Source organism: Gorilla gorilla, chromosome Y, assembly GCF_029281585.2.
Source record: "Gorilla gorilla gorilla isolate KB3781 chromosome Y, NHGRI_mGorGor1-v2.1_pri, whole genome shotgun sequence".
In the NCBI taxonomy this organism is placed as follows: domain Eukaryota; kingdom Metazoa; phylum Chordata; class Mammalia; order Primates; family Hominidae; genus Gorilla; species Gorilla gorilla.
The window spans coordinates 32462540-32488698 of record NC_073248.2 but is presented as its reverse complement, the minus strand read 5'-3'; positions in this window follow the sequence as shown (position 1 = coordinate 32488698).

Here is a 26159-nt window from a genome sequence, read left to right as displayed (position 1 = left end):
AATGGATTTCAATGGACTCGTATGGAATGCAATGGCATTGAATGAACTACAATGCAGTAGAATGTAACGGAATGGAATGAACCCGAATGGAATGGAAAGTAACGTTTTGAAATGTGATGGAATGGAATGGAATGGAATGGAATGGAATGGAATGGAATGGAATGGAATGGAATGGAATGGAAATTCCTCGAATGAGATTGAATGGAATGGAATTTACTACAATGGAATGGAAAGTAATGGACTGAAATGGAGTAACATGGAATGCAATGGACTCGAATGGAATGGAATATAATGAAACCGAATGCAATGTATTCCAAAGGAATGGAATGGAATGGAATGGATTGGAACGGAACGGAAAGGAATAGAATGGAACGGAACAGAAGGGAATGGACCTGAACAGAATGGAATGGAATGGAATGGAATGGAATGGAATGGAATGGAATGGAATGGAATGGAATGGAATGGAATGGAATTGAATGGAAAGGACTCGAATGATATTGAATGGAATGGACTCGAATTTATTGCAATGGAGTCTAGTTGAATGAAATGCAACAGAATGGAATCCAATGGAAAGAAGTGGAATGGATTCGAGTGGAATGGATTGGAATTGAATGGATTTTAATAGAATGGAAAGAAATGGTATGGAATGGACACGAAAGGAATGTAATTTATTGCAATGAAATGGACTCGAATGGAATGGAATGGAATGGACTGCAATGGAAAGGAATGGGATGGAATGGAATGGAATGTACTCGAATTTCATGGAATGGAATTGAATGGACTAGAAATGAATGGAATGGAATGGAACTGACTCGAAAGGAATGGAGTGGAATGAACTCCAATAGAATGGAATGGAATCGAATAGAATGGAATGGAATAGAAAAGACTCGAGTGGAATGGAATAGAATAGAATGGCCTCGAATGGGATGGAATGTTATGGAATGGACATGAATGGAATGGAATGGAATGGAAAAAAATGAATGGAATGGAATGGAATGGAAACAAAATGAATGGAATGGAATGGAATGGAATGGAATGGAATGGAATGGAATGGAATGGAATGGAATGGAATGGAATGGATCTGAATGGAATGGAATGCAAAGGAATCGAATGGGATGGAATGTATTTTAATGCACTCCAATGGAATGGATAGGAATGCACCTCACTGAAATGGAATGGAATGGAATCGAGTGGAATGGAAAGGAATGGAATGGATTCGAATGGAATGGACTGGACTCGAATTGAAAGGAAAGGAATGGACCTGAATGGAATGGTATGGAATGGAATGGAATGTTATGGTATGGAATGGAATGGATTTGAATGTAATGGAATGAATGGAATGGACTCTTAAAGATTGGAATGGAATGGACTCGAATGGAATTGAATGGACATGAATGGAAAGAAATGAATGGAATGAACGTGAATGGACTACAATGGAATTTAATGGAATGGACTGTAATGGAATGGAATGGAACAGACTTGAATGGAATAGAAGACACTCGACAGAAATGGAATGCTATTGAATGGACTCAACCGGAATGGAATGGAATTGACTCAAGTGGAATGGAATGGAATTGAATGGACTCAAAAGGATTTGGTTGGAATACAGACGAGTGGAATGCAATGGAATGGACTGGAATGGAATGGAATGGAATGGAATGGAATGGAATGGAATGGAATGGAATGGAATGGAATGGAAATTCCTCGAATGAGATTGAATGGAATGGAATTTACTACAATGGAATGGAAAGTAATGGACTGAAATGGAGTAACATGGAATGCAAGGGACTCGAATGGAATGGAATATAATGAAACCGAATGCAATGTATTCCAAGGGAATGGAATGGAATGGAATGGAATGGATTGGAACGGAACGGAAAGGAATAGAATGGAACGGAACAGAAGGGAATGGACCTGAACGGAATGGAATGGAATGGAATGGAATGGAATGGAATGGAATGGAATGGAATGGAATGGAATGGAATGGAATGGAATTTACTCGAATGGAATGGAACGGAATGGAGTTTACTCGAATAGAATGGAATGGATTGGACTGAAATGGAATAGCATGGAATGGAGGGGACTCGAATGCAATGGAATGGAATGGACTCCAATGGAACATAATGGACTCGAATGGAGTGGACTTCAATGGACTCGAATGGAATGCAGTGGAATGGAACTGAACGGAATGGAACAGAACGGAACGGAATGGAATGGAGTTGAAAGGAATGGAATGGAATGGAATGGAATGGAATGGAATGGAATGGAATGGAATGGAATGGAATGGAATGGAATGGAATGGAATGGAAATGACTCGAATGATATTGAATGGAATGGACTCGAATTTATTGCAATGGAGTCTAGTTGAATGGAATGGAACAGAATGGAATCCAATGGAAAGAAGTGGAATGGATTCGAGTGGAATGGATTGGAATTGAATGGATTTTAATTGAATGGAAAGAAATGGTATGGAATGGACACGAAAGGAATGTAATTTAGTGCAATGAAATGGACTCGAATGGAATGGAATGGAATGGACTGCAATGGAAAGGAATGGGATGGAATGGAATGGAATGTACTCGAATTTCATGGAATGGAATTGAATGGACTAGAAATGAATGGAATGGAATGGAACTGACTCGAAAGGAATGGAGTGGAATGAACTCCAATAGAATGGAATGGACTCGAATAGAATGGAATGGAATAGAAAAGACTCGAGTGGAATGGAATAGAATAGAATGGCCTCGAATGGGATGGAATGTAATGGAATGGACATGAATGGAATGGAATGGAATGGAAAAAAATGAATGGAATGGAATGGAATGGAAACAAAATGAATGGAATGGAATGGAATGGAATGGAATGGAATGGAAAGGACTCGAATGATATTGAATGGAATGGACTCGAATTTATTGCAATGGAGTCTAGTTGAATGGAATGGAACAGAATGGAATCCAATGGAAAGAAGTGGAATGGATTCGAGTGGAATGGATTGGAATTGAATGGATTTTAATAGAATGGAAAGAAATGGTATGGAATGGACACGAAAGGAATGTAATTTAGTGCAATGAAATGGACTCGAATGGAATGGAATGGAATGGACTGCAATGGAAAGGAATGGGATGGAATGGAATGGAATGTACTCGAATTTCATGGAATGGAATTGAATGGACTAGAAATGAATGGAATGGAATGGAACTGACTCGAAAGGAATGGAGTGGAATGAACTCCAATAGAATGGAATGGACTCTAATAGAATGGAATGGAATAGAAAAGACTCGAGTGGAATGGAATAGCATAGAATGGCCTCGAATGGGATGGAATGTAATGGAATGGACATGAATGGAATGGAATGGAATGGAAAATAATGAATGGAATGGAATGGAATGGAAACAAAATGAATGGAATGGAATGGAATGGAATGGAATGGAATGGAATGGAATGGATCTGAATGGAATGGAATGCAAAGGAATTGAATGGAATGGAATGTATTTTAATGCACTCCAATGGAATGGATAGGAATGCACCTCACTGAAATGGAATGGAATGGAATCGAGTGGAATGGAAAGGAATGGAATGGATTCGAATGGAATGGACTGGACTCGAATTGAGAGGAAAGGAATGGACCTGAATGGAATGGTATGGAATGGAATGGAATGTTTTGGTATGGAATGGAATGGATTTGAATGTAATGGAATGAATGGAATGGACTCTTAAAGATTGGAATGGAATGGACTCGAATGGAATTGAATGGACATGAATGGAAAGAAATGAACGGATTGAACGTGAATGGACTACAATGGAATTTAATGGAATGGACTGTAATGGAATGGAATGGAACAGACTTGAATGGAATAGAAGACACTCGACAGAAATGGAATGCTATTGAATGGACTCAACCGGAATGGAATGGAATTGACTCAAGTGGAATGGAATGGAATTGAATGGACTCAAAAGGATTTGGTTGGAATACAGACGAGTGGAATGGAATGGAATGGAATGGAATGGAATGGAATGGAATGGAATGGAATGGAATGGAATGGAATGGACTCGAATGCAATGGAACGCAACGGAATGGACTCAAGTGGAATGGAATAGAATTGACTCATATGGAATTGAATGGATTTGACCCGAGTGGAATGGAATGGAAAGGAATGGCATGGAATGGAATGGAATGGAATGGAATGGAATGGAATGGAATGGAATGGAATGGAATGGAATGGAATGGAATGGAATGAAATGGAAAGGAGTGGAATGGACACGAATGTAATGGAATGGACTGGGCTCAAATGGAGTGGAATGGAAAAGAATGGAGTGGAAAAGAATGGACTGGAATGTAATGACTTTGATATGTACTGGAATGGAATGGAATGGAATTTAATGAAATGGACTCAAGTGGAGTATCATGGAATGGAATGGACTGAAATGCAGTGGAATGGAATGGACTCGAATGGAATGGAATGGAGTCGAATGGGGTTGATTTGTATGGATTCGTATGAAATGGAATGGCATTGAATGGACTCAAACTGAGTGGAATTAAATGGAATAGTATGGAAAGGAATGGCATTGAATGGACTCGAATGGAATAGAATAGAATGGAATGGAATGAACCTGAGTGGAATGGAATGGAATGGAATGGAAAGGAAAGGAAAGGAGTGGAACAGAATGCACTCGAATGCAATGGAATGGAATGTACTCGAATGGAATGGATTGGAATGGAATGGACTGGGTTCAAATGGTGGAAAGGAATGGAATAGAATGGAAAATAATGGAAGGGGATAGAATGGAATTAAATGGAATGAGTTTGGAATGCAATGGAATGGAATGGAATGGACACAAATGGAATAGCAAGGAATGGAATGGATTCAAATGCAATGGAATGGAATGGATTCGAATGAAATGTAATGGCCTTGAAAGAAATGGATTTCAATAGACTCGTATGGAGTTGAATGGCATTGAATGGATAAGAGTGAAATAGAATGTAACGGAATGGAATGAACCAGAATGGAATGGAATGTAACAGAAAGGATTGTACCCAAATGGAATGGAATGGAATGGAATGTGATGGAATTGAATGGAATGGAATGGAACAGAATGGAATTTACACGAATGGGATGGAATGGAATTTACTTGAATGGAATGGAATGGAAATGACTGATATGAAATAGCATTATATGGAATGGACTCGAATGCAATGGAATGGAATGGAATTGAATGGAGCGGAATGGACTCAAATGGAGTGGAGTCGAAAGGACTCGAATGGAATGAAATGGAATGTAACCGAATGGAATGTACTCGAATGGAATGAAACGGAATGGAATGGAATGGAAGGGAATGGAATGGACCGCAACTGAACGAAATGGAATGGAATGGACATGAATGGAATGGAATGGAATGAAATGGAATATAATCGAATTACATGCAATGGAATGGATTCGAATGAATTGGTATGGAGCGTAGTTGAATGGGATGGAATAGAATGGACTCCAGTGGAAAGGAGTGGAATGAATTTGAATGGAATCGAATGGAATGGAATGGATTTGAATAGAACGGAATGTAATGGTATGGAATGGACAAGAATGGATTGGAATGGAATGAAATGAAATGGACTCGAATGCAATGGAATGGAATGGAATGGAGTCAAATGGAATGGTATGGAATGGAATGGAATGGAATGGAATGGAATGGAATGGAATGGAATGGAATGGAATATACTCGAATTATATGGAACAGAATTGAATGGACTCAAAAGGAATGGAATGGAATGGAATGGACTCGAATGGAATGGAATGAAATGGAAAGGAGTATACCAGAATGCAATGGCATAGAATTACCTCGAATGGGATGGAATGAAATGGAATGGAACGGAATGTACTCGAATGGAATGGAATGAAATTTCACTGAAAGGAATGGAATGGAACGGAATGGAATGGAATGGAATGGCACCGAATAGAGTGGAATGGAATGGAATGCAATGGAATCGATGGGGATGGAATGTAAAGGAATGGGCACGAATGGAATTGATAGGAATGGACCCGAATGGAACAGAATGGAATGGTCCCGAGTTGAATTGAATGGATTGTAATGGATTCGAATGGAATGGAATGGACTCGAATGGATTGGAAATGGATGGAACGGAATGGAATGGAATGGAATGGAATGGAATGGAATGGTATGGTCTGGAATGAAGTTGATTAGAATGGAATGGAATGGTATAGTCTGGAATGGAATGGATATAAACGGAAGAGAATGAATGGACTGGAATGGACTCAAAAGGATTTGAATGCAATAGACTCGAATGGAATGGAAAGGAAATGAATCGAACGTAATGGAATGCAATCACCTCGAATGGAATACAATGGAATTTAATGGAATGGACTCTAATGGAATTGAATGGAAAGGAATTGAATGGAGTAGAATGGAAGAGACTCGAATGGAATGAATTGGAGTGGACTCAAATGGAATGGAATGGAATTGACTCAAATGGAATGGAATGGACTCGAAAGGATTGGGATGGAATATGGTGGAATGGACTCGAATGGAATGGATGGGAATGGACTCAAATGCAAAGAAATGCAAAGGAATGGACTCAAATGGAATGGAATGGAATGGAATCGAATGGAATTGAATGTAATGTAATGGAAAAGAATGGAATGTAATAGAATGAACTGGAATGTAATGAGTTTTGAATGGAATGGAATGGAATGGACTCGAATGGAAAGGATTGGAAAGAACTCGAATGGAATGAAATGGAATGGAATGGGCTCAAATGGAATGGAATGGAATGGAAAAAATTGGAATGGAATAGAATTGACTGGAATGTAATGAGTTTGGAATGGAATGAAAAAGAATGGAATGGAATAGAGTGGACTGGAATGAAATCAGTGTGGAATGGACTGGACTGGAATGGAATGGAATGGAATGGTATATAATGCAATGGAATGGAAAGGACTCGAGTGGAATGGATTTCAAAGGACTCGTATGGAATGCAATGGCACTGAATGAACTAAAATGCAGTAGAATGTAACGGAATGGAATGAACCCGAATGCAATGGAAAGTAACGTTTTGAAATGTGATGGAATGGAATGGAATGGAATGGAATGGAATGGAATGGAATGGAATGGAATGGAATGGAATGGAAATTCCTCGAATGAGATTGAATGGAATGGAATTTACTACAATGGAATGGAAAGTAATGGACTGAAATGGAGTAACATGGAATTCAATGGACTCGAATGGAATGGAATATAATGAAACCGAATGCAATGTATTCCAAGGGAATGGAATGGAATGGAATGGATTGGAACGGAACGGAAAGGAATAGAATGGAACGGAACAGAAGGGAATGGACCTGAACAGAATGGAATGGAATGGAATGGAATGGAATGGAATGGAATGGAATGGAATGGAATGGAATGGAATGGAATGGAATGGAATGGAATGGAATGGAATGGAAATTCCTTGAATGAGATTGAATGGAATGGAATTTACTACAATGGAATGGAAAGTAATGGACTGAAATGGAGTAACATTGAATGCAATGGACTCGAATGGAACGGAATATAATGAAACCGAATGCAATGTATTCCAAGGGAATGGAATGGAATGGAATGGATTGGAACGGAACGGAAAGGAATAGAATGGAACGGAACAGAAGGGAATGGACTTGAACAGAATGGAATGGAATGGAATGGAATGGAATGGAATGGAATGGAATGGAATGGAATGGAATGGAATGGAATGGAATGGAGTGGAATGGAATGGAATGGAATGGAATGGAATGGAATGGAATTTACTCGAATGGAATGGAACGGAATGGAGTTTACTCGAATAGAATGGAATGGATTGGACTGAAATGGAATAGCATGGAATGGAGGGAACTCGAATGCAATGGAATGGAATGGACTCCAATGGAACATAATGGACTCAAATGGAGTGGACTTCAATGGACTCGAATGGAATGCAGTGGAATGGAACCGAACGGAATGGAACAGAACGGAATGGAATGGAATGGAGTTGAAAGGAATGGAATGGAATGGAATGGAATGGAATGGAATGGAATGGAATGGAATGGAATGGAATGGAATGGAATGGAATGGAAAGGACTCGAATGATATTGAATGGAATGGACTCGAATTTATTGCAATGGAGTCTAGTTGAATGGAATGGAACAGAATGGAATCCAATGGAAAGAAGTGGAATGGATTCGAGTGGAATGGATTGGAATTGAATGGATTTTAGTAGAATGGAAAGAAATGGTATGGAATGGACACGAAAGGAATGTAATTTATTGCAATGAAATGGACTCGAATGGAATGGAATGGAATGGACTGCAATGGAAAGGAATGGGATGGAATGGAATGGAATGTACTCGAATTTCATGGAATGGAATTGAATGGACTAGAAATGAATGGAATGGAATGGAACTGACTCGAAAGGAATGGAGTGGAATGAACTCCAATAGAATGGAATGGAATCGAATAGAATGGAATGGAATAGAAAAGACTCCAGTGGAATGGAATAGAATAGAATGGCCTCGAATGGGATGGAATGTAATGGAATGGACATGAATGGAATGGAATGGAATGGAAAAAAATGAATGGAATGGAATGGAATGGAAACAAAATGAATGGAATGGAATGGAATGGAATGGAATGGAATGGAATGGAATGGAATGGAATGGAATGGAATGGAATGGAATGGAATGGATCTGAATGGAATGGAATGCAAAGGAATCGAATGGGATGGAATGTATTTTAATGCACTCCAATGGAATGGATAGGAATGCACCTCACTGAAATGGAATGGAATGGAATCGAGTGGAATGGAAAGGAATGGAATGGATTCGAATGGAATGGACTGGACTCGAATTGAAAGGAAAGGAATGGACCTGAATGGAATGGTATGGAATGGAATGGAATGTTATGGTATGGAATGGAATGGATTTGAATGTAATGGAATGAATGGAATGGACTCTTAAAGATTGGAATGGAATGGACTCGAATGGAATTGAATGGACATGAATGGAAAGAAATGAATGGAATGAACGTGAATGGACTACAATGGAATTTAATGGAATGGACTGTAATGGAATGGAATGGAACAGACTTGAATGGAATAGAAGACACTCGACAGAAATGGAATGCTATTGAATGGACTCAACCGGAATGGAATGGAATTGACTCAAGTGGAATGGAATGGAATTGAATGGACTCAAAAGGATTTGGTTGGAATACAGACGAGTGGAATGCAATGGAATGGACTGGAATGGAATGGAATGGAATGGAATGGAATGGAATGGAATGGAATGGAATGGAATGGAAATTCCTCGAATGAGATTGAATGGAATGGAATTTACTACAATGGAATGGAAAGTAATGGACTGAAATGGAGTAACATGGAATGCAAGGGACTCGAATGGAATGGAATATAATGAAACCGAATGCAATGTATTCCAAGGGAATGGAATGGAATGGAATGGATTGGAATGGAACGGAAAGGAATAGAATGGAACGGAACAGAAGGGAATGGACCTGAACGGAATGGAATGGAATGGAATGGAATGGAATGGAATGGAATGGAATGGAATGGAATGGAATGGAATGGAATGGAATTTACTCGAATGGAATGGAACGGAATGGAGTTTACTCGAATAGAATGGAATGGATTGGACTGAAATGGAATAGCATGGAATGGAGGGGACTCGAATGCAATGGAATGGAATGGACTCCAATGGAACATTATGGACTCGAATGGAGTGGACTTCAATGGACTCGAATGGAATGCAGTGGAATGGAACCGAACGGAATGGAACAGAACGGAACGGAATGGAATGGAGTTGAAAGGAATGGAATGGAATGGAATGGAATGGAATGGAATGGAATGGAATGGAATGGAATGGAATGGAATGGAATGGAAATGACTCGAATGATATTGAATGGAATGGACTCGAATTTATTGCAATGGAGTCTAGTTGAATGGAATGGAACAGAATGGAATCCAATGGAAAGAAGTGGAATGGATTCGAGTGGAATGGATTGGAATTGAATGGATTTTAATTGAATGGAAAGAAATGGTATGGAATGGACACGAAAGGAATGTAATTTAGTGCAATGAAATGGACTCGAATGGAATGGAATGGAATGGACTGCAATGGAAAGGAATGGGATGGAATGGAATGGAATGTACTCGAATTTCATGGAATGGAATTGAATGGACTAGAAATGAATGGAATGGAATGGAACTGACTCGAAAGGAATGGAGTGGAATGAACTCCAATAAAATGGAATGGACTCGAATAGAATGGAATGGAATAGAAAAGACTCGAGTGGAATGGAATAGAATAGAATGGCCTCGAATGGGATGGAATGTAATGGAATGGACATGAATGGAATGGAATGGAATGGAAAAAAATGAATGGAATGGAATGGAATGGAAACAAAATGAATGGAATGGAATGGAATGGAATGGAATGGAATGGAATGGAATGGAATGGAATGGAATGGAAAGGACTCGAATGATATTGAATGGAATGGACTCGAATTTATTGCAATGGAGTCTAGTTGAATGGAATGGAACAGAATGGAATCCAATGGAAAGAAGTGGAATGGATTCGAGTGGAATGGATTGGAATTGAATGGATTTTAATAGAATGGAAAGAAATGGTATGGAATGGACACGAAAGGAATGTAATTTAGTGCAATGAAATGGACTCGAATGGAATGGAATGGAATGGACTGCAATGGAAAGGAATGGGATGGAATGGAATGGAATGTACTCGAATTTCATGGAATGGAATTGAATGGACTAGAAATGAATGGAATGGAATGGAACTGACTCGAAAGGAATGGAGTGGAATGAACTCCAATAGAATGGAATGGAATCGAATAGAATGGAATGGAATAGAAAAGACTCCAGTGGAATGGAATAGAATAGAATGGCCTCGAATGGGATGGAATGTAATGGAATGGACATGAATGGAATGGAATGGAATGGAAAAAAATGAATGGAATGGAATGGAATGGAAACAAAATGAATGGAATGGAATGGAAGGGAATGGAATGGAATGGAATGGAATGGAATGGAATGGAATGGAATGGATCTGAATGGAATGGAATGCAAAGGAATCGAATGGGATGGAATGTATTTTAATGCACTCCAATGGAATGGATAGGAATGCACCTCACTGAAATGGAATGGAATGGAATCGAGTGGAATGGAAAGGAATGGAATGGATTCGAATGGAATGGACTGGACTCGAATTGAAAGGAAAGGAATGGACCTGAATGGAATGGTATGGAATGGAATGGAATGTTATGGTATGGAATGGAATGGATTTGAATGTAATGGAATGAATGGAATGGACTCTTAAAGATTGGAATGGAATGGACTCGAATGGAATTGAAGGGACATGAATGGAAAGAAATGAATGGAATGAACGTGAATGGACTACAATGGAATTTAATGGAATGGACTGTAATGGAATGGAATGGAACAGACTTGAATGGAATAGAAGACACTCGACAGAAATGGAATGTTATTGAATGGACTCAACCGGAATGGAATGGAATTGACTCAAGTGGAATGGAATGGAATTGAATGGACTCAAAAGGATTTGGTTGGAATACAGACGAGTGGAATGCAATGGAATGGACTGGAATGGAATGGAATGGAATGGAATGGAATGGAATGGAATGGAATGGAATGGAAATTCCTCGAATGAGATTGAATGGAATGGAATTTACTACAATGGAATGGAAAGTAATGGACTGAAATGGAGTAACATGGAATGCAAGGGACTCGAATGGAATGGAATATAATGAAACCGAATGCAATGTATTCCAAGGGAATGGAATGGAATGGAATGGATTGGAACGGAACGGAAAGGAATAGAATGGAACGGAACAGAAGGGAATGGACCTGAACGGAATGGAATGGAATGGAATGGAATGGAATGGAATGGAATGGAATGGAATGGAATGGAATGGAATGGAATGGAATGGAATGGAATGGAATGGAATGGAATTTACTCGAATGGAATGGAACGGAATGGAGTTTACTCGAATAGAATGGAATGGATTGGACTGAAATTGAATAGCATGGAATGGAGGGGACTCGAATGCAATGGAATGGAATGGACTCCAATGGAACATAATGGACTCGAATGGAGTGGACTTCAATGGACTCGAATGGAATGCAGTGGAATGGAACCGAACGGAATGGAACAGAACGGAACGGAATGGAATGGAGTTGAAAGGAATGGAATGGAATGGAATGGAATGGAATGGAATGGAATGGAATGGAATGGAATGGAATGGAATGGAATGGAATGGAATGGAATGGAATGGAATGGAAATTCCTCGAATGAGATTGAATGGAATGGAATTTACTACAATGGAATGGAAAGTAATGGACTGAAATGGAGTAACATGGAATGCAAGGGACTCGAATGGAATGGAATATAATGAAACCGAATGCAATGTATTCCAAGGGAATGGAATGGAATGGAATGGATTGGAACGGAACGGAAAGGAATAGAATGGAACGGAACAGAAGGGAATGGACCTGAACGGAATGGAATGGAATGGAATGAAATGGAATGGAATGGAATGGAATGGAATGGAATGGAATGGAATGGAATGGAATGGAATGGAATTTAGTCCAATGGAATGGAACGGAATGGAGTTTACTCGAATAGAATGGAATGGATTGGACTGAAATGAAATAGCATGGAATGGAGGGGACTCGAATGCAATGGAATGGAATGGACTCCAATGGATCATAATGGACTCGAATGGAGTGGACTTCAATGGACTCGAATGGAATGCAGTGGAATGGAACTGAACGGAATGGAACAGAACGGAACGGAAAGGAATGGAGTTGAAAGGAATGGAATGGAATGGAATGGAATGGAATGGAATGGAATGGAATGGAATGGAATGGAATGGAATGGAATGGAATGGAAATGACTCGAATGATATTGAATGGAATGGACTCGAATTTATTGCAATGGAGTCTAGTTGAATGGAATGGAACAGAATGGAATCCAATGGAAAGAAGTGGAATGGATTCGAGTGGAATGGATTGGAATTGAATGGATTTTAATTGAATGGAAAGAAATGGTATGGAATGGACACGAAAGGAATGTAATTTAGTGCAATGAAATGGACTCGAATGGAATGGAATGGAATGGACTGCAATGGAAAGGAATGGGATGGAATGGAATGGAATGTACTCGAATTTCATGGAATGGAATTGAATGGACTAGAAATGAATGGAATGGAATGGAACTGACTCGAAAGGAATGGAGTGGAATGAACTCCAATAGAATGGAATGGACTCGAATAGAATGGAATGGAATAGAAAAGACTCGAGTGGAATGGAATAGAATAGAATGGCCTCGAATGGGATGGAATGTAATGGAATGGACATGAATGGAATGGAATGGAATGGAAAAAAATGAATGGAATGGAATGGAATGGAAACAAAATGAATGGAATGGAATGGAATGGAATGGAATGGAATGGAATGGAATGGAATGGAATGGATCTGAATGGAATGGAATGCAAAGGAATCGAATGGGATGGAATGTATTTTAATGCACTCCAATGGAATGGATAGGAATGCACCTCACTGAAATGGAATGGAATGGAATCGAGTGGAATGGAAAGGAATGGAATGGATTCGAATGGAATGGACTGGACTCGAATTGAAAGGAAAGGAATGGACCTGAATGGAATGGTATGGAATGGAATGGAATGTTATGGTATGGAATGGAATGGATTTGAATGTAATGGAATGAATGGAATGGACTCTTAAAGATTGGAATGGAATGGACTCGAATGGAATTGAAGGGACATGAATGGAAAGAAATGAATGGAATGAACGTGAATGGACTACAATGGAATTTAATGGAATGGACTGTAATGGAATGGAATGGAACAGACTTGAATGGAATAGAAGACACTCGACAGAAATGGAATGTTATTGAATGGACTCAACCGGAATGGAATGGAATTGACTCAAGTGGAATGGAATGGAATTGAATGGACTCAAAAGGATTTGGTTGGAATACAGACGAGTGGAATGCAATGGAATGGACTGGAATGGAATGGAATGGAATGGAATGGAATGGAATGGAATGGAATGGAATGGAAATTCCTTGAATGAGATTGAATGGAATGGAATTTACTACAATGGAATGGAAAGTAATGGACTGAAATGGAGTAACATGGAATGCAAGGGACTCGAATGGAATGGAATATAATGAAACCGAATGCAATGTATTCCAAGGGAATGGAATGGAATGGAATGGATTGGAACGGAACGGAAAGGAATAGAATGGAACGGAACAGAAGGGAATGGACCTGAACGGAATGGAATGGAATGGAATGGAATGGAATGGAATGGAATGGAATGGAATGGAATGGAATGGAATTTACTCGAATGGAATGGAACGGAATGGAGTTTACTCGAATAGAATGGAATGGATTGGACTGAAATGGAATAGCATGGAATGGAGGGGACTCGAATGCAATGGAATGGAATGGACTCCAATGGAACATAATGGACTCGAATGGAGTGGACTTCAATGGACTCGAATGGAATGCAGTGGAATGGAACCGAACGGAATGGAACAGAACGGAACGGAATGGAATGGAGTTGAAAGGAATGGAATGGAATGGAATGGAATGGAATGGAATGGAATGGAATGGAATGGAATGGAATGGAATGGAATGGAAATGACTCGAATGATATTGAATGGAATGGACTAGAATTTATTGCAATGGAGTCTAGTTGAATGGAATGGAACAGAATGGAATCCAATGGAAAGAAGTGGAATGGATTCGAGTGGAATGGATTGGAATTGAATGGATTTTAATTGAATGGAAAGAAATGGTATGGAATGGACACGAAAGGAATGTAATTTAGTGCAATGAAATGGACTCGAATGGAATGGAATGGAATGGACTGCAATGGAAAGGAATGGGATGGAATGGAATGGAATGTACTCGAATTTCATGGAATGGAATTGAATGGACTAGAAATGAATGGAATGGAATGGAACTGACTCGAAAGGAATGGAGTGGAATGAACTCCAATAGAATGGAATGGAATCGAATAGAATGGAATGGAATAGAAAAGACTCGAGTGGAATGGAATAGAATAGAATGGCCTCGAATGGGATGGAATGTAATGGAATGGACATGAATGGAATGGAATGGAATGGAAAAAAATGAATGGAATGGAATGGAATGGAAACAAAATGAATGGAATGGAATGGAATGGAATGGAATGGAATGGAATGGAATGGAATGGAATGGAATGGAATGGAATGGAATGGAATGGATCTGAATGGAATGGAATGCAAAGGAATCGAATGGGATGGAATGTATTTTAATGCACTCCAATGGAATGGATAGGAATGCACCTCACTGAAATGGAATGGAATGGAATCGAGTGGAATGGAAAGGAATGGAATGGATTCGAATGGAATGGACTGGACTCGAATTGAAAGGAAAGGAATGGACCTGAATGGAATGGTATGGAATGGAATGGAATGTTATGGTATGGAATGGAATGGATTTGAATGTAATGGAATGAATGGAATGGACTCTTAAAGATTGGAATGGAATGGACTCGAATGGAATTGAAGGGACATGAATGGAAAGAAATGAATGGAATGAACGTGAATGGATTACAATGGAATTTAATGGAATGGACTGTAATGGAATGGAATGGAACAGACTTGAATGGAATAGAAGACACTCGACAGAAATGGAATGTTATTGAATGGACTCAACCGGAATGGAATGGAATTGACTCAAGTGGAATGGAATGGAATTGAATGGACTCAAAAGGATTTGGTTGGAATACAGACGAGGGGAATGCAATGGAATGGACTGGAATGGAATGGAATGGAATGGAATGGAATGGAATGGAATGGAATGGAATGGAAATTCCTCGAATGAGATTGAATGGAATGGAATTTACTACAATGGAATGGAAAGTAATGGACTGAAATGGAGTAACATGGAATGCAAGGGACTCGAATGGAATGGAATATAATGAAACCGAATGCAATGTATTCCAAGGGAATGGAATGGAATGGAATGGATTGGAACGGAACGGAAAGGAATAGAATGGAAAGGAACAGAAGGGAATGGACCTGAACGGAATGGAATGGAATGGAATGGAATGGAATGGAATGGAATGGAATGGAATGGAATGGAATGGAATGGAATTTACTCGAATGGAATGGAACGGAATGGAGTTTACTCGAATAGAATGGAATGGATTGGACTGAAATGGAATAGCATGGAATGGAGGGGACTCGAATGCAATGGAATGGAATGGACTCCAATGGAACATAATGGACTCGAATGGAGTGGACTTCAATGGACTCGAATGGAATGCAGTGGAATGGAACCGAACGGAATGGAACAGAACGGAACGGAATGGAATGGAGTTGAAAGGAATGGAATGGAATGGAATGGAATGGAATGGAATGGAATGGAATGGAATGGAATGGAATGGAATGGAATGGAATGGAATGGAATGGAAATTCCTCGAATGAGATTGAATGGAATGGAATTTACTACAATGGAATGGAAAGTAATGGACTGAAATGGAGTAACATGGAATGCAATGGACTCGAATGGAATGGAATATAATGAAACCGAATGCAATGTATTCCAAGGGAATGGAATGGAATGGAATGGATTGGAACGGAACGGAAAGGAATAGAATGGAACGGAACAGAAGGGAATGGACCTGAACGGAATGGAATGGAATGGAATGGAATGGAATGGAATGGAATGGAATGGAATGGAATGGAATGGAATGGAATGGAATGGAATTTACTCCAATGGAAAGGAACGGAATGGAGTTTACTCGAATAGAATGGAATGGATTGGACTGAAATGGAATAGCATGGAATGGAGGGGACTCGAATGCAATGGAATGGAATGGACTCCAATGGAACATAATGGACTCGAATGGAGTGGACTTCAATGGACTCGAATGGAATGCAGTGGAATGGAACCGAACGGAATGGAACAGAACGGAACGGAATGGAATGGAGTTGAAAGGAATGGAATGGAATGGAATGGAATGGAATGGAATGGAATGGAATGGAATGGAATGGAATGGAATGGAATGGAATGGAAATGACTCGAATGATATTGAATGGAATGGACTCGAATTTATTGCAATGGAGTCTAGTTGAATGGAATGGAACAGAATGGAATCCAATGGAAAGAAGTGGAATGGATTCGAGTGGAATGGATTGGAATTGAATGGATTTTAATTGAATGGAAAGAAATGGTATGGAATGGACACGAAAGGAATGTAATTTAGTGCAATGAAATGGACTCGAATGGAATGGAATGGAATGGACTGCAATGGAAAGGAATGGGATGGAATGGAATGGAATGTACTCGAATTTCATGGAATGGAATTGAATGGACTAGAAATGAATGGAATGGAATGGAACTGACTCGAAAGGAATGGAGTGGAATGAACTCCAATAGAATGGAATGGACTCGAATAGAATGGAATGGAATAGAAAAGACTCGAGTGGAATGGAATAGAATAGAATGGCCTCGAATGGGATGGAATGTAATGGAATGGACATGAATGGAATGGAATGGAATGGAAAAAAATGAATGGAATGGAATGGAATGGAAACAAAATGAATGGAATGGAATGGAATGGAATGGAATGGAATGGAATGGAATGGAATGGAATGGAATGGAATGGAATGGAATGGAATGGATCTGAATGGAATGGAATGCAAAGGAATCGAATGGGATGGAATGTATTTTAATGCACTCCAATGGAATGGATAGGAATGCACCTCACTGAAATGGAATGGAATGGAATCGAGTGGAATGGAAAGGAATGGAATGGATTCGAATGGAATGGACTGGACTCGAATTGAAAGGAAAGGAATGGACCTGAATGGAATGGTATGGAATGGAATGGAATGTTATGGTATGGAATGGAATGGATTTGAATGTAATGGAATGAATGGAATGGACTCTTAAAGATTGGAATGGAATGGACTCGAATGGAATTGAAGGGACATGAATGGAAAGAAATGAATGGAATGAACGTGAATGGACTACAATGGAATTTAATGGAATGGACTGTAATGGAATGGAATGGAACAGACTTGAATGGAATAGAAGACACTCGACAGAAATGGAATGTTATTGAATGGACTCTACCGGAATGGAATGGAATTGACTCAAGTGGAATGGAATGGAATTGAATGGACTCAAAAGGATTTGGTTGGAATACAGACGAGTGGAATGCAATGGAATGAAATGGAATGGAATGGAATGGAATGGAATGGAATGGAATGGAATGGAATGGAATGGAATGGAATGGAATGGAATGGAATTGAAATTCCTTGAATGAGATTGAATGGAATGGAATTTACTACAATGGAATGGAAAGTAATGGACTGAAATGGAGTAACATGGAATGCAAGGGATTCGAATGGAATGGAATATAATGAAACCGAATGCAATGTATTCCAAGGGAATGGAATGGAATGGAATGGATTGGAACGGAACGGAAAGGAATAGAATGGAACGGAACAGAAGGGAATGGACCTGAACGGAATGGAATGGAATGGAATGGAATGGAATGGAATGGAATGGAATGGAATGGAATGGAATGGAATGGAATGGAATTTACTCCAATGGAAAGGAACGGAATGGAGTTTACTCGAATAGAATGGAATGGATTGGACTGAAATGGAATAGCATGGAATGGAGGGGACTCGAATGCAATGGAATGGAATGGACTCCAATGGAACATAATGGACTCGAATGGAGTGGACTTCAATGGACTCGAATGGAATGCAGTGGAATGGAACCGAACGGAATGGAACAGAACGGAACGGAATGGAATGGAGTTGAAAGGAATGGAATGGAATGGAATGGAATGGAATGGAATGGAATGGAATGGAATGGAATGGAATGGAATGGAATGGAAATGACTCGAATGATATTGAATGGAATGGACTCGAATTTATTGCAATGGAGTCTAGTTGAATGGAATGGAACAGAATGGAATCCAATGGAAAGAAGTGGAATGGATTCGAGTGGAATGGATTGGAATTGAATGGATTTTAATTGAATGGAAAGAAATGGTATGGAATGGACACGAAAGGAATGTAATTTAGTGCAATGAAATGGACTCGAATGGAATGGAATGGAATGGACTGCAATGGAAAGGAATGGGATGGAATGGAATGGAATGTACTCGAATTTCATGGAATGGAATTGAATGGACTAGAAATGAATGGAATGGAATGGAACTGACTCGAAAGGAATGGAGTGGAATGAACTCCAATAGAATGGAATGGACTCGAATAGAATGGAATGGAATAGAAAAGACTCGAGTGGAATGGAATAGAATAGAATGGCCTCGAATGGGATGGAATGTAATGGAATGGACATGAATGGAATGGAATGGAATGGAAAAAAATGAATGGAATGGAATGGAATGGAAACAAAATGAATGGAATGGAATGGAATGGAATGGAATGGAATGGAATGGAATGGAATGGAATGGAATGGAATGGATCTGAATGGAATGGAATGCAAAGGAATCGAATGGGATGGAATGTATTTTAATGCACTCCAATGGAATGGATAGGAATGCACCTCACTGAAATGGAATGGAATGGAATCGAGTGGAATGGAAAGGAATGGAATGGATTCGAATGGAATGGACTGGACTCGAATTGAAAGGAAAGGAATGGACCTGAATGGAATGGTATGGAATGGAATGGAATGTTATGGTATGGAATGGAATGGATTTGAATGTAATGGAATGAATGGAATGGACTCTTAAAGATTGGAATGGAATGGACTCGAATGGAATTGAAGGGACATGAATGGAAAGAAATGAATGGAATGAACGTGAATGGACTACAATGGAATTTAATGGAATGGACTGTAATGGAATGGAATGGAACAGACTTGAATGGAATAGAAGACACTCGACAGAAATGGAATGTTATTGAATGGACTCAACCGGAATGGAATGGAATTGACTCAAGTGGAATGGAATGGAATTGAATGGACTCAAAAGGATTTGGTTGGAATACAGACGAGGGGAATGCAATGGAATGGACTGGAATGGAATGGAATGGAATGGAATGGAATGGAATGGAATGGAATGGAATGGAATGGAAATTCCTCGAATGAGATTGAATGGAATGGAATTTACTACAATGGAATGGAAAGTAATGGACTGAAATGGAGTAACATGGAATGCAAGGGACTCGAATGGAATGGAATATAATGAAACCGAATGCAATGTATTCCAAGGGAATGGAATGGAATGGAATGGATTGGAACGGAACGGAAAGGAATAGAATGGAACGGAACAGAAGGGAATGGACCTGAACGGAATGGAATGGAATGGAATGGAATGGAATGGAATGGAATGGAATGGAATGGAATGGAATGGAATTTACTCGAATGGAATGGAACGGAATGGAGTTTACTCGAATAGAATGGAATGGATTGGACTGAAATGGAATAGCATGGAATGGAGGGGACTCGAATGCAATGGAATGGAATGGACTCCAATGGAACATAATGGACTCGAATGGAGTGGACTTCAATGGACTCGAATGGAATGCAGTGGAATGGAACCGAACGGAATGGAACAGAACGGAACGGAATGGAATGGAGTTGAAAGGAATGGAATGGAATGGAATGGAATGGAATGGAATGGAATGGAATGGAATGGAATGGAATGGAATGGAATGGAATGGAATGGAATGGAAATTCCTCGAATGAGATTGAATGGAATGGAATTTACTACAATGGAATGGAAAGTAATGGACTGAAATGGAGTAACATGGAATGCAAGGGACTCGAATGGAATGGAATATAATGAAACCGAATGCAATGTATTCCAAGGGAATGGAATGGAATGGAATGGATTGGAACGGAACGGAAAGGAATAGAATGGAACGGAACAGAAGGGAATGGACCTGAACGGAATGGAATGGAATGGAATGGAATGGAATGGAATGGAATGGAATGGAATGGAATTTACTCCAATGGAAAGGAACGGAATGGAGTTTACTCGAATAGAATGGAATGGATTGGACTGAAATGGAATAGCATGGAATGGAGGGGACTCGAATGCAATGGAATGGAATGGACTCCAATGGAACATAATGGACTCGAATGGAGTGGACTTCAATGGACTCGAATGGAATGCAGTGGAATGGAACCGAACGGAATGGAACAGAACGGAACGGAATGGAATGGAGTTGAAAGGAATGGAATGGAATGGAATGGAATGGAATGGAATGGAATGGAATGGAATGGAATGGAATGGAATGGAATGGAAATGACTCGAATGATATTGAATGGAATGGACTCGAATTTATTGCAATGGAGTCTAGTTGAATGGAATGGAACAGAATGGAATCCAATGGAAAGAAGTGGAATGGATTCGAGTGGAATGGATTGGAATTGAATGGATTTTAATTGAATGGAAAGAAATGGTATGGAATGGACACGAAAGGAATGTAATTTAGTGCAATGAAATGGACTCGAATGGAATGGAATGGAATGGACTGCAATGGAAAGGAATGGGATGGAATGGAATGGAATGTACTCGAATTTCATGGAATGGAATTGAATGGACTAGAAATGAATGGAATGGAATGGAACTGACTCGAAAGGAATGGAGTGGAATGAACTCCAATAGAATGGAATGGAATCGAATAGAATGGAATGGAATAGAAAAGACTCGAGTGGAATGGAATAGAATAGAATGGCCTCGAATGGGATGGAATGTAATGGAATGGACATGAATGGAATGGAATGGAATGGAAAAAAATGAATGGAATGGAATGGAATGGAAACAAAATGAATGGAATGGAATGGAATGGAATGGAATGGAATGGAATGGAATGGAATGGAATGGATCTGAATGGAATGGAATGCAAAGGAATCGAATGGGATGGAATGTATTTTAATGCACTCCAATGGAATGGATAGGAATGCACCTCACTGAAATGGAATGGAATGGAATCGAGTGGAATGGAAAGGAATGGAATGGATTCGAATGGAATGGACTGGACTCGAATTGAAAGGAAAGGAATGGACCTGAATGGAATGGTATGGAATGGAATGGAATGTTATGGTATGGAATGGAATGGATTTGAATGTAATGGAATGAATGGAATGGACTCTTAAAGATTGGAATGGAATGGACTCGAATGGAATTGAAGGGACATGAATGGAAAGAAATGAATGGAATGAACGTGAATGGATTACAATGGAATTTAATGGAATGGACTGTAATGGAATGGAATGGAACAGACTTGAATGGAATAGAAGACACTCGACAGAAATGGAATGTTATTGAATGGACTCAACCGGAATGGAATGGAATTGACTCAAGTGGAATGGAATGGAATTGAATGGACTCAAAAGGATTTGGTTGGAATACAGACGAGGGGAATGCAATGGAATGGACTGGAATGGAATGGAATGGAATGGAATGGAATGGAATGGAATGGAAATTCCTCGAATGAGATTGAATGGAATGGAATTTACTACAATGGAATGGAAAGTAATGGACTGAAATGGAGTAACATGGAATGCAAGGGACTCGAATGGAATGGAATATAATGAAACCGAATGCAATGTATTCCAAGGGAATGGAATGGAATGGAATGGATTGGAACGGAACGGAAAGGAATAGAATGGAAAGGAACAGAAGGGAATGGACCTGAACGGAATGGAATGGAATGGAATGGAATGGAATGGAATGGAATGGAATGGAATGGAATGGAATGGAATGGAATGGAATTTACTCGAATGGAATGGAACGGAATGGAGTTTACTCGAATAGAATGGAATGGATTGGACTGAAATGGAATAGCATGGAATGGAGGGGACTCGAATGCAATGGAATGGAATGGACTCCAATGGAACATAATGGACTCGAATGGAGTGGACTTCAATGGACTCGAATGGAATGCAGTGGAATGGAACCGAACGGAATGGAACAGAACGGAACGGAATGGAATGGAGTTGAAAGGAATGGAATGGAATGGAATGGAATGGAATGGAATGGAATGGAATGGAATGGAATGGAATGGAATGGAATGGAATGGAATGGAATGGAATGGAATGGAAATTCCTCGAATGAGATTGAATGGAATGGAATTTACTACAATGGAATGGAAAGTAATGGACTGAAATGGAGTAACATGGAATGCAATGGACTCGAATGGAATGGAATATAATGAAACCGAATGCAATGTATTCCAAGGGAATGGAATGGAATGGAATGGATTGGAACGGAACGGAAAGGAATAGAATGGAACGGAACAGAAGGGAATGGACCTGAACGGAATGGAATGGAATGGAATGGAATGGAATGGAATGGAATGGAATGGAATGGAATGGAATGGAATGGAATGGAATGGAATGGAATGGAATTTACTCCAATGGAAAGGAACGGAGTGGAGTTTACTCGAATAGAATGGAATGGATTGGACTGAAATGGAATAGCATGGAATGGAGGGGACTCGAATGCAATGGAATGGAATGGACTCCAATGGAACATAATGGACTCGAATGGAGTGGACTTCAATGGACTCGAATGGAATGCAGTGGAATGGAACCGAACGGAATGGAACAGAACGGAACGGAATGGAATGGAGTTGAAAGGAATGGAATGGAATGGAATGGAATGGAATGGAATGGAATGGAATGGAATGGAATGGAATGGAATGGAATGGAAATGACTCGAATGATATTGAATGGAATGGACTCGAATTTATTGCAATGGAGTCTAGTTGAATGGAATGGAACAGAATGGAATCCAATGGAAAGAAGTGGAATGGATTCGAGTGGAATGGATTGGAATTGAATGGATTTTAATTGAATGGAAAGAAATGGTATGGAATGGACACGAAAGGAATGTAATTTAGTGCAATGAAATGGACTCGAATGGAATGGAATGGAATGGACTGCAATGGAAAGGAATGGGATGGAATGGAATGGAATGTACTCGAATTTCATGGAATGGAATTGAATGGACTAGAAATGAATGGAATGGAATGGAACTGACTCGAAAGGAATGGAGTGGAATGAACTCCAATAGAATGGAATGGACTCGAATAGAATGGAATGGAATAGAAAAGACTCGAGTGGAATGGAATAGAATAGAATGGCCTCGAATGGGATGGAATGTAATGGAATGGACATGAATGGAATGGAATGGAATGGAAAAAAATGAATGGAATGGAATGGAATGGAAACAAAATGAATGGAATGGAATGGAATGGAATGGAATGGAATGGAATGGAATGGAATGGAATGGAATGGAATGGAATGGAATGGATCTGAATGGAATGGAATGCAAAGGAATCGAATGGGATGGAATGTATTTTAATGCACTCCAATGGAATGGATAGGAATGCACCTCACTGAAATGGAATGGAATGGAATCGAGTGGAACGGAAAGGAATGGAATGGATTCGAATGGAATGGACTGGACTCGAATTGAAAGGAAAGGAATGGACCTGAATGGAATGGTATGGAATGGAATGGAATGTTATGGTATGGAATGGAATGGATTTGAATGTAATGGAATGAATGGAATGGACTCTTAAAGATTGGAATGGAATGGACTCGAATGGAATTGAAGGGACATGAATGGAAAGAAATGAATGGAATGAACGTGAATGGACTACAATGGAATTTAATGGAATGGACTGTAATGGAATGGAATGGAACAGACTTGAATGGAATAGAAGACACTCGACAGAAATGGAATGTTATTGAATGGACTCTACCGGAATGGAATGGAATTGACTCAAGTGGAATGGAATGGAATTGAATGGACTCAAAAGGATTTGGTTGGAATACAGACGAGTGGAATGCAATGGAATGAAATGGAATGGAATGGAATGGAATGGAATGGAATGGAATGGAATGGAATGGAATGGAATGGAATGGAATGGAATTGAAATTCCTTGAATGAGATTGAATGGAATGGAATTTACTACAATGGAATGGAAAGTAATGGACTGAAATGGAGTAACATGGAATGCAAGGGATTCGAATGGAATGGAATATAATGAAACCGAATGCAATGTATTCCAAGGGAATGGAATGGAATGGAATGGATTGGAACGGAACGGAAAGGAATAGAATGGAACTGAACAGAAGGGAATGGACCTGAACGGAATGGAATGGAATGGAATGGAATGGAATGGAATGGAATGGAATGGAATGGAATGGAATTTAGTCCAATGGAATGGAACGGAATGGAGTTTACTCGAATAGAATGGAATGGATTGGACTGAAATGGAATAGCATGGACTGGAGGGGACTCGAATGCAATGGAATGGAATGGACTCCAATGGAACATAATGGACTCGAATGGAGTGGACTTCAATGGACTCGAATGGAATGCAGTGGAATGGAACCGAACGGAATGGAACAGAACGGAACGGAATGGAATGGAGTTGAAAGGAATGGAATGGAATGGAATGGAATGGAATGGAATGGAATGGAATGGAATGGAATGGAATGGAATGGAATGGAATGGAATGGAAATGACTCGAATGATATTGAATGGAATGGACTCGAATTTATTGCAATGGAGTCTAGTTGAATGGAATGGAACAGAATGGAATCCAATGGAAAGAAGTGGAATGGATTCGAGTGGAATGGATTGGAATTGAATGGATTTTAATTGAATGGAAAGAAATGGTATGGAATGGACACGAAAGGAATGTAATTTAGTGCAATGAAATGGACTCGAATGGAATGGAATGGAATGGACTGCAATGGAAAGGAATGGGATGGAATGGAATGGAATGTACTCGAATTTCATGGAATGGAATTGAATGGACTAGAAATGAATGGAATGGAATGGAACTGACTCGAAAGGAATGGAGTGGAATGAACTCCAATAGAATGGAATGGACTCGAATAGAATGGAATGGAATAGAAAAGACTCGAGTGGAATGGAATAGAATAGAATGGCCTCGAATGGGATGGAATGTAATGGAATGGACATGAATGGAATGGAATGGAATGGAAAAAAATGAATGGAATGGAATGGAATGGAAACAAAATGAATGGAATGG